The sequence below is a fragment of the Tubulanus polymorphus genome, chromosome 12, assembly GCF_964204645.1.
Source record: "Tubulanus polymorphus chromosome 12, tnTubPoly1.2, whole genome shotgun sequence".
Classification (NCBI taxonomy): domain Eukaryota; kingdom Metazoa; phylum Nemertea; class Palaeonemertea; order Tubulaniformes; family Tubulanidae; genus Tubulanus; species Tubulanus polymorphus.
In genome coordinates, this window is record NC_134036.1 from 7,251,844 (window position 1) to 7,265,233 (window position 13,390).

Sequence of the window (13,390 nt, forward strand, 5' to 3'; positions counted from 1 at the left end):
GATTAGCTTCGACGCTCGTTTACTGAGACCTAAGTTATATTAGATACACACCGGAGTCCGCCGCGCCACCGCTTCTATTTGACGTTCGGTCGTCTCCTTTGTATGCTACCGTACATTGACTGTACCAAGGCTTTGCAAGCCACGAAGGGCACATTCTTTTTATATATCGAAATGTAAATAATCAAGGTGTTTTGCGTGTGGACATGATGTCCCCTTGGCATCAAGAACGATGAACTTTGTATTATAAGAAAATATATATATTTAATAATTCGTACTACATTCCAATCAAACTTCGAATCTTGCGTTTATTTGATTCGCCGGCACTGGAAGGAAGGACGAGGATTTCTGTTTGTTTTCCTGCTGCATCGAACCCATTTAGTTCTACGTGAGGATCGTTCCCCTATTGACCGTCGCTACGGACAACACTTATGCATACGACTAGTTTGACAGATCTGGCATGAGTCGCAATTAGCTCCTGAGATGACGGGGGACAGCTATGTGCGAGAGGGCACTTGGAATGGGGGTAGCCATATCCGCCGAGTAATCAACACTGCGAGTTTCGTCCGAGGAAAGCCCCTAAAGCGGATTACTCTGAGGAGAGCGGGTTGGGGGGTCTGTATTGGCCACACAGATTAAGGCTACGTGGAGTAGGGAGGCGACTGTTTGGAGGAGAGCGTACTGCTTAAGCGCCCTTTTTAGCGACATTTTTTAATAGAGGAACCGATTCTACATATTTTATATCATTTACTTTCCTGGGGAAGACAAGTCTCCTTGCCGTATTCACTACCCGAGTGCGGTCGACCCAGGCGGACCCGTGTAGCGAGCGCCCCGGCACAGCAGAGTGACTACGACTACGCTACCTATGGACAACAGCAGTCACTACCTGAATTACTTTTTTTTTTTAATGTTTACACTACAACCGCTACACATGGAACTGAGTGCAAATGTCTAAGAAATCTCTCTGCTTCGGCAAGACTGGTAACAACGACGTTATAGTATTTTGAAGTGTAAATATTGCAAAAAATGTTACATGTGAGTTCGTGTTTGTTTCATTTCGTGTATCCGCAGTCATTGGACTATCATTTCGTGTATCCGCAGTAACTGGACGTTGACTGTAATGATGTGTTATACATGATTCTTGAAAGTGACATAAGCAAAGAATATATTTACGTATTGACTTTTAACGTACCCGAGTTTATGCCTATATCGAACTTTATTCTTCCATACGGATCAATCGATGACACTTGCTCCGTTCTTTTCTCAAGTAAATGCTCCGCATCACAATTGATTCGAACGTTCCAGAAGTGAATAATGAGTCGCAGCACGAAAACGTGTTTTGCAGCACCCATCACGTCGAGAAAAAAATTTTCTTTTTTATCACAGAATTAATCTGTTCTTGCGATTCGCTATTTAGCCAACCACGTAACTGGCGCACATGGTTCATCCGTCTCAAAATATCTTTCTCGACGCTGGTGTTAGTTTCGTGAAAACGATTGAAATTACGTAGGTATCCGTTGTACGAGTGATTGGATGGCCACCTGTATTATTTACATAATCATGGTTGACAACTGTTCATATTTCAAGTGTCTTAAATAGGGTATATCAATGTCTAGTTTCTTTGTTTTTGGCCGCTGTGATATTTTCCTCGGTTGGTTCTAACAGACGGCCTTCGTTAGGATGAAACATATTCGAAGTGCGTTGATTGCCGTGTTTTGTTACTATCCCAGCCAAGTCACTTATTACAACAGTCGGCTGGTGCTTCATGGAAAGTATCATGTGTACGTGATCTCTCGCCCCTTCTCCACCAAGTAACACCTTAATACCGTAGGCCACTCGATGTGGACATGTTACAGCAAGCCAACCACCTGACAATAAAAATAAAGTCATATTATTCGAACGAACTTTATATTTAAGTTCGGAGAAACAACGAACATTGTTCCTTACCTGATGCTCCTCATAGTTTAACTAACTTTTCATAGTACTATTGTTACCATAGACCTTGCTTTAAAGCATTTTAAGCATACCCGTTTTCGATCCGGTCTTTTTTATTCCGATGCTTCTGCATGCTTTCTGAATGTCTTGTACTGTAATAATAGCGCTTATTCCATCTTGCCATTGTAGGTAAGAATTATTTAGTCATAATCTAGGTCTGTTAACTCCTTTCCACAGTGTCGTACATCAAATGTAATATCTGTTCGGTGGTTATCGTCAATTCATTGTCTTCATCATTGTTGTCGTCTTGGGACATGCAAACAGTTGTATTTTTTGTACTCTGTATTTACAGCGGTATCACCGCTTCTACTTTTACGATCCATGGCGCCCAGTTACTAAAGTTTGGGGCTACTATCTTGTTTGCCATGCAACCTTAAATATGTACAAACGATTGCTGTAGCCACTATTTGAGATAAATGTGGCTACCTTCTAATGTTGAAAATGCTACCTTTGCTTGATTGATTGATTATATCAGTTTCCACTTGCGATTAAAACGAATCAATATTTGCATCATCCGTGCAGTCGTCTGTTGGCTCTAATTCTGCAGCTGCAATAGAAAATAACGCGGATGAATGACGTCCGTTGGTAGAAACAAACATATTTGTCTGATCTGCTAAAACTTGATTTATGCCTTACCATTGAGCCTGTTGGTTGAGTTTTATGTTCGATGTTTCCTCTATGATTGACACCAAACGACCTACTGCTGTATGATTCTGAAATTATAAGACATAAAATTTCATGAACAATAGAATTAACAAAGTCATATTTGAACTTTACAGTGAGGTTGATACTTACCATCAAACCAGCTCGTAACCACAGACATAAACGAGTCGACAACAACAAACTGCCGTCGAAGATATGAATTCCCTCATCGTGCTCCTGATATCAAAACCAATGACCTCATTGTCGACATTGCCGAACGTATACTTCAATATCTTAAAAAAACAGTGTCATTGAACATTATATGATTAGATAAGACAACATTTTAAATGCATGATTTTCGACTCAATTAAATAAATCCATTAAATAATCCAATCAAAATAACTTATGTGAATGGCAATAATATCGACAATTTCCCCGCGAAACGTAAATCTGTGTTCGTGCAGTTCACATCCACATTTATGGCAACGATTTTTGCGAAGTCTAATCTGCGTGATTTGGCTTGGGGATTGTACATGTCCCGGGATAACCGGGATTCGCTTGTAATTGCGTAAATAATGTGACAATTCGTCCAAAAGTTGACCCTGTGGCGGGTATGAATTGTCGATGGAATGGTCAGCGTCTTGGTGTCCAGATTATTGGATTTCACGTCGGTGAATGCCAGATTTGATTGCAATGAAAACCACTTTGCAATAGACTTGTGGATACAGCCTTTCCTGATGAGCATTTACAATTTAATTGTTATGCTTTCCGATCGAACGAAATGACACATCTACCATGCCGACTCCATGATCGTATTTCTCCGCAAAATATTGACATATGGATAAAGCGTTCACTTCTCATCCATACACTGATCAATGGAGCCTTTTTTGCAATGCCAACTGTGAACGCACTGGACAAGCATTTTTGCTATCTATTCCAATAATTTATCTATGTGCAAGTGACTCTAAACTGTCGTTTTTTAACTGTGTATTTACATATGGAAGGGCGTGAGTAGCACTTTTGACGTGTGGACTCTGGTATGCATTATTGCCACCTCGTGCAGACGCTTCTGATGCCGAGATGCACGTGTCGTTTTCGCAACTGAACATTGCAGGCGGCGATGCCCTTGCAATCACATGGATGGGGTATCCCGCTCCGTGCATAGAATTCGCGATCAAAAATATTCCCCGATTGGGGTCGACACCCGGGGTGGTGTCTGTTGGAATCAATAATTGCAGGTGAATGCTGTGCCATATGCTTCTTTATATTTTTTCTATACCTAATGGTAGCATTGCAATGTGTAAATTTCACATTGTCCCATTTAGGGTTCGGCATTTCATTGACGGATACGACTGTTTCTAAGCGCGGATTCGGTACTTCGTTGGATACGACTGCTGCAGAGCGTGGGTTCGGCATTTCATTGACGGATACGACTGTTTCTAAGCGCGGATTCGGTACTTCGTTGGATACGACTGCTGCAGAGCGCGGATTCGGTACTTCGTAGACGGATACGACTTCTGCAGAGCGCGGATTCGGTACTTCGTTGACGGATACGACTGCTGAAGAGCGCGGATTCGGTACTTCGTTGACGGATACGACTGCAGCAGAGCGCGGATTTGGTACTTCGTTGACGGATACGACTGTTTTATTACATACGGCTAGATGTGTTTCGATATTTTCTCTCCGCGATATGATGGCCAAACACTCGGAGCAATGAAAATGGTCATGTCCACTTTGGTTTCGGCAACAAACATGATGGCATGCGAGTATAAGTATATCTAGCAAAAGCAAAAAAAACAGAAAAAGAATAAAAAGCAATAATAATACATCGCTTTCATCGTTGGTAGCCTTATATTCAAGAAATGCATAGTTCAGTTTACCTCTGTACAAAAACGCTGATTTTCTATGGCATAAGCTCCACGCCATCAGATTACTTGCCTTGTCCACACTGCAGAGGATATTACAAAAGAGCAAGTTTGTGGCGACACTGTGGAAAATGTCCGGCGAAACCAGTTAGCCATTCCAAAAAGAGAGTTCGAGTGCAGACGGAAGCTGCATCAATGTTACCTGGTTGTCAAGATGAGGCTTAGCTGAATTACTTGATACATTGCAGCATGATGATGTATCAATGGTTGCTAAAACAGATGTCCTGAAAAAAGATGTCGCAAAAAGGTCATTGTCCAAACACAATAGAAAAAAAAACAAGTTTTCTTCATTAAAAAAGCATATGAGGTTACTTGGTAGGCTTGTGCTTAAACTGCGAGAGATTTCAGATATTGTCCTGTACTGATGTTATACGGCCATGTAGCTTTGATGACATTGTAAGAGCAGTAAAGGAAATGGCAGGATTTTGATCCACAACATGGTGTCTACAAGGTGCCATCTTTAGCTTAAGCAGTTGGTCATGCTCTTGGGAGAGGCACTAGTTATCAAGTTCATAAAAACTCATGAAGATGAATATGAATATGAATGTGAAAAACACCTGTGCAAAGAACTAACACATATCAGCGTTATCGGTAAGTGGGGTAGCCATGTGCCAGTTATTTTGACACAAACTGTGACGAAGTATAATGATATTTTGATTGATCTGCGGTCCGTGGTGAGAGTCTCCGACAGAAATCCATACATATTTGCACGCCCATATGGTGCATCATTGAATGAAATTCGTGGTGCTGATTGTTTGCGATTGTATGCACATGAATGCGGGGCTAAGAAGCCAGAGTTATTGACATCCACAAGATTGCGAAAACACATGGGTACTATGTCGCAGATTTTAAATTTGAAAAACCATGAATTGGATCTCCTGGCTCGGTATATGGGTCACGATATCAGGCGCGGATACAGGGGGTGGGTTCCTTGGGTTCGAACCCACCCCTTTTTGGACAAGTGCCCTTTTTAAAAACGCGCTGCTGAAAAATCCGGTGCTCGCACGTCGGCTATTTGCCGCCTCGCGTTGTCCGGTGTCTATGTCCGGGGCCGCGTTCCGGTACGCAACATGGCAACTCTCGCTAGCTGAAGTTATAAGAAATTTTTTTATTAACTTTCTCTGAATATGCCGCCAAAAGAAAGATATGGAAAACGAAAAAAGCAGGAAAATGTTGCGGCGGCGTCGAAAACTGCAAAAATTACAGATTTGTTCAGGTAAAGATAGTGATCAGATGGAAATTTTGACGTTAAAACACGACAGAATTCGTTCGTCGAACGAAGGCCATATTACTACTAGTAGGCCTACTGTCCGTCACACCTACTCTCCGTGCGACGTTTTGGTCCGTAATTTCATTAGTAAACCGTTTATCTACCTTTATTACACATCAATTTGTTAAGTGGGGACTTAGAAATTTAGAAATAAACACCAATTTTTACTAAAGGTGTTTTTGTTGTCATTTATGAGCGATAGTTTACTCAGCATACGCTCGTGTAATGCTGAAAAACTCCGCGGACGCTCGGAAACGTTACAGTGACGTCATTACCTGCTCGTTAGCATATCAAAATACAGTAGGTGGCGCCACGTAATGGGCCATAAATGCAGATTTTCAGCATCACGCGAGCGTATGCCAGGTAAACTATCGCTGACAGATAAAAATACAAACAAATCTATGACACTTCATCATTTATTTCTGAATGCAAATTCCTTACTGAACAAATTGATGCATAATTTTTAGAGATGAACCGATTATTCACGTAATTACGGACCAAAACGTCGCACGGAGAGCAGGTGTGACAGACAGTAGTCTGTAAGAACTTCGTCCACCCATCATAACTGATGTATTTGGCGGCACTAGAATGGATTATGATTCCGATGAGAATTTATCAGGGGCACATTATTTTCATAACAAGGTCATTCTCATTTCGAACGGGTGAATGTTCTTTATTTTGATGAGGGCACCTAATTTTTCCTGCGGATCCAAATTTCAGAAAAGGGCCCTGCACCATATGTACTGATATAGGGGCACATAATTTTAACCCATGTTTCCGAATCTATAAAAGGGCACTGAAAATGTGGTAGATGTGTGAAAATGTGGTATTACGATAATGCATAAGAGCCTATTATAAATTTCTTTATGTAGATCTGGTGTTGACGGCTGTCGAACCTGTTATTGTACATCCCGATGCAGAACCTGTAGAACATATTGATGCGGCATTGGAGGAACATGTACCTCGCATAGGGTCAATATGCTCATTGGCACACTGTCTACGATATTTGTTTTGATGCAAAAAGGGCACTTAAAATGCGATAAATATACTGATAGGGGCACATAGTTCTCACCCGCGTTTTCTTATCTTAAAACAGGGCACTGAAAATGTGCCAAAAGTGTTTTTACGTATTACGAATTTGCATAAGAGCCTATTATCAATTTCTTTATGTAGATCTGGTGTGACGGCTGTCGAACCTGTTATTGTACGTCCCGATGCGGAACCTGTAGAACATATTGATGCGGCATTGGAGGAACATGCACCTCTAGGGTAAATATGCTCATCGGCAGATACACCTTCCTGTGATATTTGCATTGATACAAAAAGGGCAGTTTCAATATGATAAGCATGCTGACAGGGGTACACAAGTATCATAATATTTTCATATTCTGTAGATCTGGTGCGGCAGTGGTTGTTGAATCTGACAACTTTTTAGACCACGATGAATCGTCAGAGGGACATGATGTCATCAATGAAGAAATGGAGGGTGATGAGAACAACAACTCAATCGGCCATATGATAGGTATAATTTACCTTAACATTCAGAATATTTGTCATAGCATGACATCAGCTATTCTATGCAAATCTAAAAAGTAACGCATGCAACCATTATTCAACATATGATTAAATAATACTAAATACCAATAATTTCCTTTTTAGATGAAGGTGCCAAAGATGTTGGAACCTTTGTAGAAAGATTTGAAGGACTACAAAAATGGATAACGTAGAGAAAGCTGCTTATTTGGACAATGATTTCATACCGGGAAACAACTACGAATTTAAACATCAATTGATCCACAAGCCGTCGAAACAACGATACATTACATTGAGATTCTAGAGAAGTTGGCTTTCTGATTATCCATGGTTAGTCTTTTCGCCAGCATTGCAGGGCGGTCTCTGCAAGTATTGCGTTATGTTTCTTCCTACTTTGATGTATGTATATGAGGTAATTGTTATTTCACTGCTTTTGTGGTAGTCATGGGGCGAGTACCTGGGAACTAAAACGTAGGAAGGGTGCTTTCTTCATGACTTCCTAGAGGCAGTGGTTTAATTGTTACCACTAAAATCTTGTTTGGTAAACCGTAATTGTTGACTCTGTAGGCCTAATGTCTAGATAATCTTGTATGTCATATTTACACAAACAAGTGAATTATCCAAATAGATTTATTCCATTCGTATCATATACGTATATAAGCATATATTAAGTTTTCTCTTGTTGTTCAATCGATTTGGGACCGTTCCATAGATGTAAGGCGTGAGTTATGCTTTGACTAATTTTAATTCGCAATTGTGAACTGGATGATGAGGCATTCTTCGTATTTTGTCAGATGATCATTTCTATTTTTGGGACAACAGGTTGCAGTAAGCTGGAATTTTCGTACCTGAAAAGAAAAATTCCGTGCAAGTATTTTTCTATAACATATTCGGGATTCGAACTCAATAGCACTGCAAACAGATTAACTAGCGACACTGGGTCGTCAAAATTTGAATTAAGATCAAAATTATTTGGGATTCGAACCTAATAGAAACTACAGCGACGCTGGAGCCATTCACATGTTATTGAAGTTCTGACATGTAGTGACGCCTGCGCACTCGACTGTTTTCTGGACTTAGAGAATTTTGATGGTAAGCGATTTTTTCTACCGGCCACAGTTAGGTTTCGCTCTGCGCATGTTCTGAATATACCGGAAGTAAACAAACCGTGACGTACGCGGAAGTAAAGTTCAGCACATGTAAGTCGCAATTGTAATTAATTCTTTTTCTCTCTTTCTTCTACATGAAATACGTGTGCCACAAATGATGTTTTTTCATGTCAAATGTATTTTGGACAAAAAGGAAGATCCAATACTCATCTGGTAGTCATCTCTTGACCGATGAGGGATTGCGGTCCTTGAAAATAAATTCCTATGTCATATATGTTACTACTAGTGAGTAAGTAGTGTGTTGTTTCGGAAGATCTTAAAACTTTTGTTTGTATTAATTAGTATCTCATACAGTTCTAGACAACATGTATGGTTACTGGATAATAAATCATCCCATGCGCATTTTTTCATTGAACTTCATATCAATATCTTTTGCTCTTTATTCAGGTGATAAACATGGCCCTAGCCCTTGAAGCTGAAAAAAGTATGTATGACTGTACGGTTATTGATTCTTATATAATAACTCCGATTGTCGCAGGAAACAAATCACGATACAAATATAGTCTATTCAAGAAAGTATGTAGTACTTTGATACATCTGAGCATCTGATTTTAAAAAAGCTCAAGCACTGAAGAATATTAAGTAAGAAATCATTATGAAAACTGCGTTATTCTCTATCGATGTCAATGTATTATGTATAATTTCCAAACTATTTCTCATCTCAATGTAATGTCTTACTTGACTTACTGAGCCACAGCCCTTGGTAGACATGACATTGATGATATTGAATGGTCCATAATCGAACTGCCTCACCAGAAACAACTTGATGGGCATAGTTGTGGCGTGCTGACTATTTTGGTAGGATTGATTTGTTTAATTTCAATATTATTGATTATTGTTTAACAAATTTCATTCAATTACATATGTGTATTCAACAGTATGCTGGCAGTGTTCTTCAAGGTACCGACACGACCCATATTTCAACAGATTTCAACTCTTTTTATAAAACTTAAGAATAGATCGTGTTTGGTTAGGTCGGAACATCGGGGTGCATTAATTATGTGGCTGGTGAAAGGATCACGCTGTTACTTTATGATACTCCCGAGTACTTTCTATAAAAAGAAAAACAGAAGTATGGGCAGACATTGTTGTTTTGCTTTATCCCGTATTGTAATAAAATTAGTATAACAGTTATAGAATGATTTAAAGAATGATAATTGATCATAATGAAGTTCCGAATCGGAAGTATTTTTAAAAATTCAAAAAAGAAACAATGTGCATTAACGTAATTTGAGACGAATACTAAAGTTTTGAAAATATATTTAATTTGAGTATCCTGGATGTTAATACGGGATATCGACAAATTCAAGTTCTTGAATTACTCGTTTGATGGCGCTAGTCAGAACCGGAAATTGGAACCTAAATTCGCCATGCTCTAGTTCATTTACAATGAAAATCTCTCGCCTACCGCTACGTAAGATAATATAAAACCTCACTGCAAAGGCTAGAAATCACTATAAATGTCCTAAAATTAAAAAAAAAAAACATTTTTCCACGGCTAACGATGCAATGACTGGTTGCCAGGTATCACATGGTGGCAGCACTTGACGGCCCAATTTTAATTGTTGGTTCGAGTCCTGGTACTTTTCATATTTTTATTATGAATCTACGAGTGTAGTCCTTCTAAAATCAATTTTATTTCATAATATATTTTCATATTAAAATCAGTGTAGATTATATTTCATATAATAATCAGTGTAGCCTGCAATTAATTCACCTCAGAGTCTTGAACTCAACAACTAAATGATGACACCCGGCACCAGTCATTACTTGCATTAGCTGCTTCCAGCGTTATCGCTAAATTTGTGATTGTTGGTAGTTCTTTGACATTTCAAGTGATCTTTAGCGTTCGAAGTGAGGTTTTATCGAATTCATCACATTGTCGGGATATCATATTTAAAGGATTTAAATGCGTGCCGATGTATGATAAGTAAAATATCGCTAACTAAAACGTTGAAGCGATAGATTTTTATTGCAAATGAACTAGTACATAAGGTATTTCGGTTATATTTTGAATTCATTTCCAGGTTAAATTCAGCACCATTCTCGCGAGCCATTTTTGCGAGATTATCAACAACCCGGAAGTAAAATCCAAGTCAAATGTGGTTATTCGTGCTATTATCGGAGATTTCACAATGTCTGACTATTGTGTTGTGGTTGGTCACAATAGCAAAGGGGGACATAAGTTCCCTACCAAGAAAAACCTGTATAAGGAATGGTGTGTAGCAATAAAAAGAGCCGATAATACTGACAAAAGAAAATTATGGTCGCCTGGTCAACGTAGCTTTGTTTGTCACAAGCACTTTAAACCAGCTGATCACAGAAAAACGGGACTTTTAGGTTAGTTTAAATTTGCATGAGAAATCAATATGCTGACAATCTACCACGAAGCTCTTTTATACGTGTTGCTCAAATTTCAATTTCAGAGGAAAGGAAAATCTTGAAACCAGACGCTGTTCCCTCAGTCGTTGCGTTCAAAGAAAAACTAAACCAGCACAAAAAAAGATCAACAGATAATAGGGGAAAACGTGCTGCAAAGCAAATGAAGGTTATGAAAGATAATCGTTATACTAGACATTTTTTTAATTCATGTGAATTAAAAAGAATGGTGATCAGATTTTATTCTTGGCAACATATTGCACGTCCAATACATCCAAATTCCGGCTGAATATATAGAAACTGTATGAAATAATTCAGCCTTTACCGATTGTTATGCATATGCATATCTTACTAGTTTTACATGTAGATGTGTCTCATGTTACTCTGTGTTAAGAATGGAATTTTATCCCTAGGAATATACGTTTTCAAGTCATTATCGTTTTAAGGGTGTAATTTTGTAGAAACGATCAAGTGAGACGTTTTTTTCGGTTGTTTTTTACGTCAGTAGCTTAATCGTACGTGGACCAATAGTTCTAGTACACATATTATTAGAATCACATTCACAAGTGCAGTAATTCCTTGAAATAATGTAACAGGCTTTTATGAAAGTGAATGTTTTTAAGTGAGTCAAGAGTAGGTATACAACATCTGAAATTGTATATTGTTTTACTGAAAATCAACGTTTGAGTATGAATAATAAAGATATGAATATTTCATGAATGCGCTCACCTCAATCGCTTCTTCCAACGTATTCAACTCTCCTTTTCTTCAGCCAGTACGGTCGACGAATGACACATTTGGTGCCTTATTTTATACATTTGGACTCATTGAAATAAGCTTATGATTGCACAGCTTAATATATATTGAAACTTCTACCGAAGTTTTGTTATGGTAAATCGATTCGTATCTGGCACTTCAAATCGTTCCACCTGCATCACTATGTACTCTCACAGAGCCGTGAATGAATTGTTTTTCCAATCGGTCCTCAGAATTGTTTTTCTTCACTCGTATCGCGTCATATTGATCGTCATCTGGTCATCACTGACAGTTGCATGAAAAACTATATAACGATATAGGAAGCTCTATGTAGATTATTCTCTCATGAATTTTGCACTTCAGATATATAATACACTATTTGTTTTTCTGTTCAGGATTATTAACTCGCTCGGTGTTAACGTCAGTGCATCAATCCTGAGTGGAAACGGGTGAAATATGAAACTTTTTCGTCTGATGTAATAACTGAATATTCGGGACCCAAAATGACATAGTTTAGTAAGGAACGCATTCAACCATGTTAAATTAAAGATCGGGCTTGATTCGGAGACATATTAGACTTACATAACTGCGGAACTGGATTCCCAGTCATCTTGAGTGCATATAGTGAAACTGGATTCCGATCCCGCTCTTTATCTTGGAACGGGATTCGGAGTAAAACCAATACATTAAAACTGTGGAAGTGGATCGCGAATCATTTTAAACAGTTAAACCGTGGGGTTGTATTTAGATTCGAGCCATATCGTGGAACTGGATCCCGATCAAAAATAACTGACAAACTCACCATGACAACTATGGAACTAGACCCAAATTCCAATTACACCAACCAGATGAACAACTTGATTCAGATTAAAATAACATTACGATAAGTGTGGAATCCAAATTGAAAAAAAATCATATATCCAATGAACTGGATTCATTTAATATTTTTGATCATTTCAATTATTGTGGATCTTTTTCAAATTAGTCGAATTGAAACTGAATCTTTAGAATCAATGTTCACGCTCAATTGTGAAAACCCTAGAAAATGTGTTCAGTTGCGAATGTCACATCAGACAACATAGATGTACTTTTCAACATGTAGGTTTAACTGCCAACCAACAGCCATAACATAGGTAAACCAAAAACTGTGTTCTCTGCGAATTTCTCATCCTCGATAGTGTCAACGATTCAGTGAAATAGGTATTAGTCGTGACGACCTTCTCATTCACGATGGGTCATTTGATTCAATATGATAAGATCACGAGTTAATAGTAATGACTTGTTTATCATTCTCAATAACTTTTTCGCAACGATGATTTTGTTCAATTCAAATCATTTACTAAATGACGACCATCGCAATCTCGATGGATTTAAAGATTCAAGAAGACGGTTTGAGGATCTCTTGTGATGGTTTAAACTGTTTAATAAATTTAACTTAAATAACCATGAAAAATCTTAGTACTCCTAAAACAGCTGCTGAAGTTCGGAACATATGTTGTTTGACGTTGGTGATATACGATACCAATTTGAGTACGTTTGAGTGATGGAGATAAAGAGAATTGAAACCAATTGAAACATCGTCATTATTTCAATAGTTCGATCAAACATTATTTCTCTCTACATTAATTGCTATTGTTGTTCGCACCGTTGTAGACGTACACGCTGTTCATCAGGTTCGAATCCTTGCTGGGGGTTGGACTCTCTATACCAGGGAAACAGTTTAA

The 13,390-nt window shown here is 38.5% G+C and overlaps 1 long non-coding RNA gene across 1 annotated transcript; it reads left to right on the forward strand.

Moving 5' to 3' along the window:
- Window positions 1-8,538: 8,538 nt before the first annotated feature.
- On the forward strand, window positions 8,539-11,230 carry LOC141914278 (uncharacterized). Its single transcript, XR_012620747.1, has 4 exons — window positions 8,539-8,561; window positions 8,919-8,955; window positions 10,559-10,871; window positions 10,958-11,230. It is a non-coding gene; the product is annotated as an uncharacterized LOC141914278 (long non-coding RNA).
- Window positions 11,231-13,390: the final 2,160 nt, after the last annotated feature.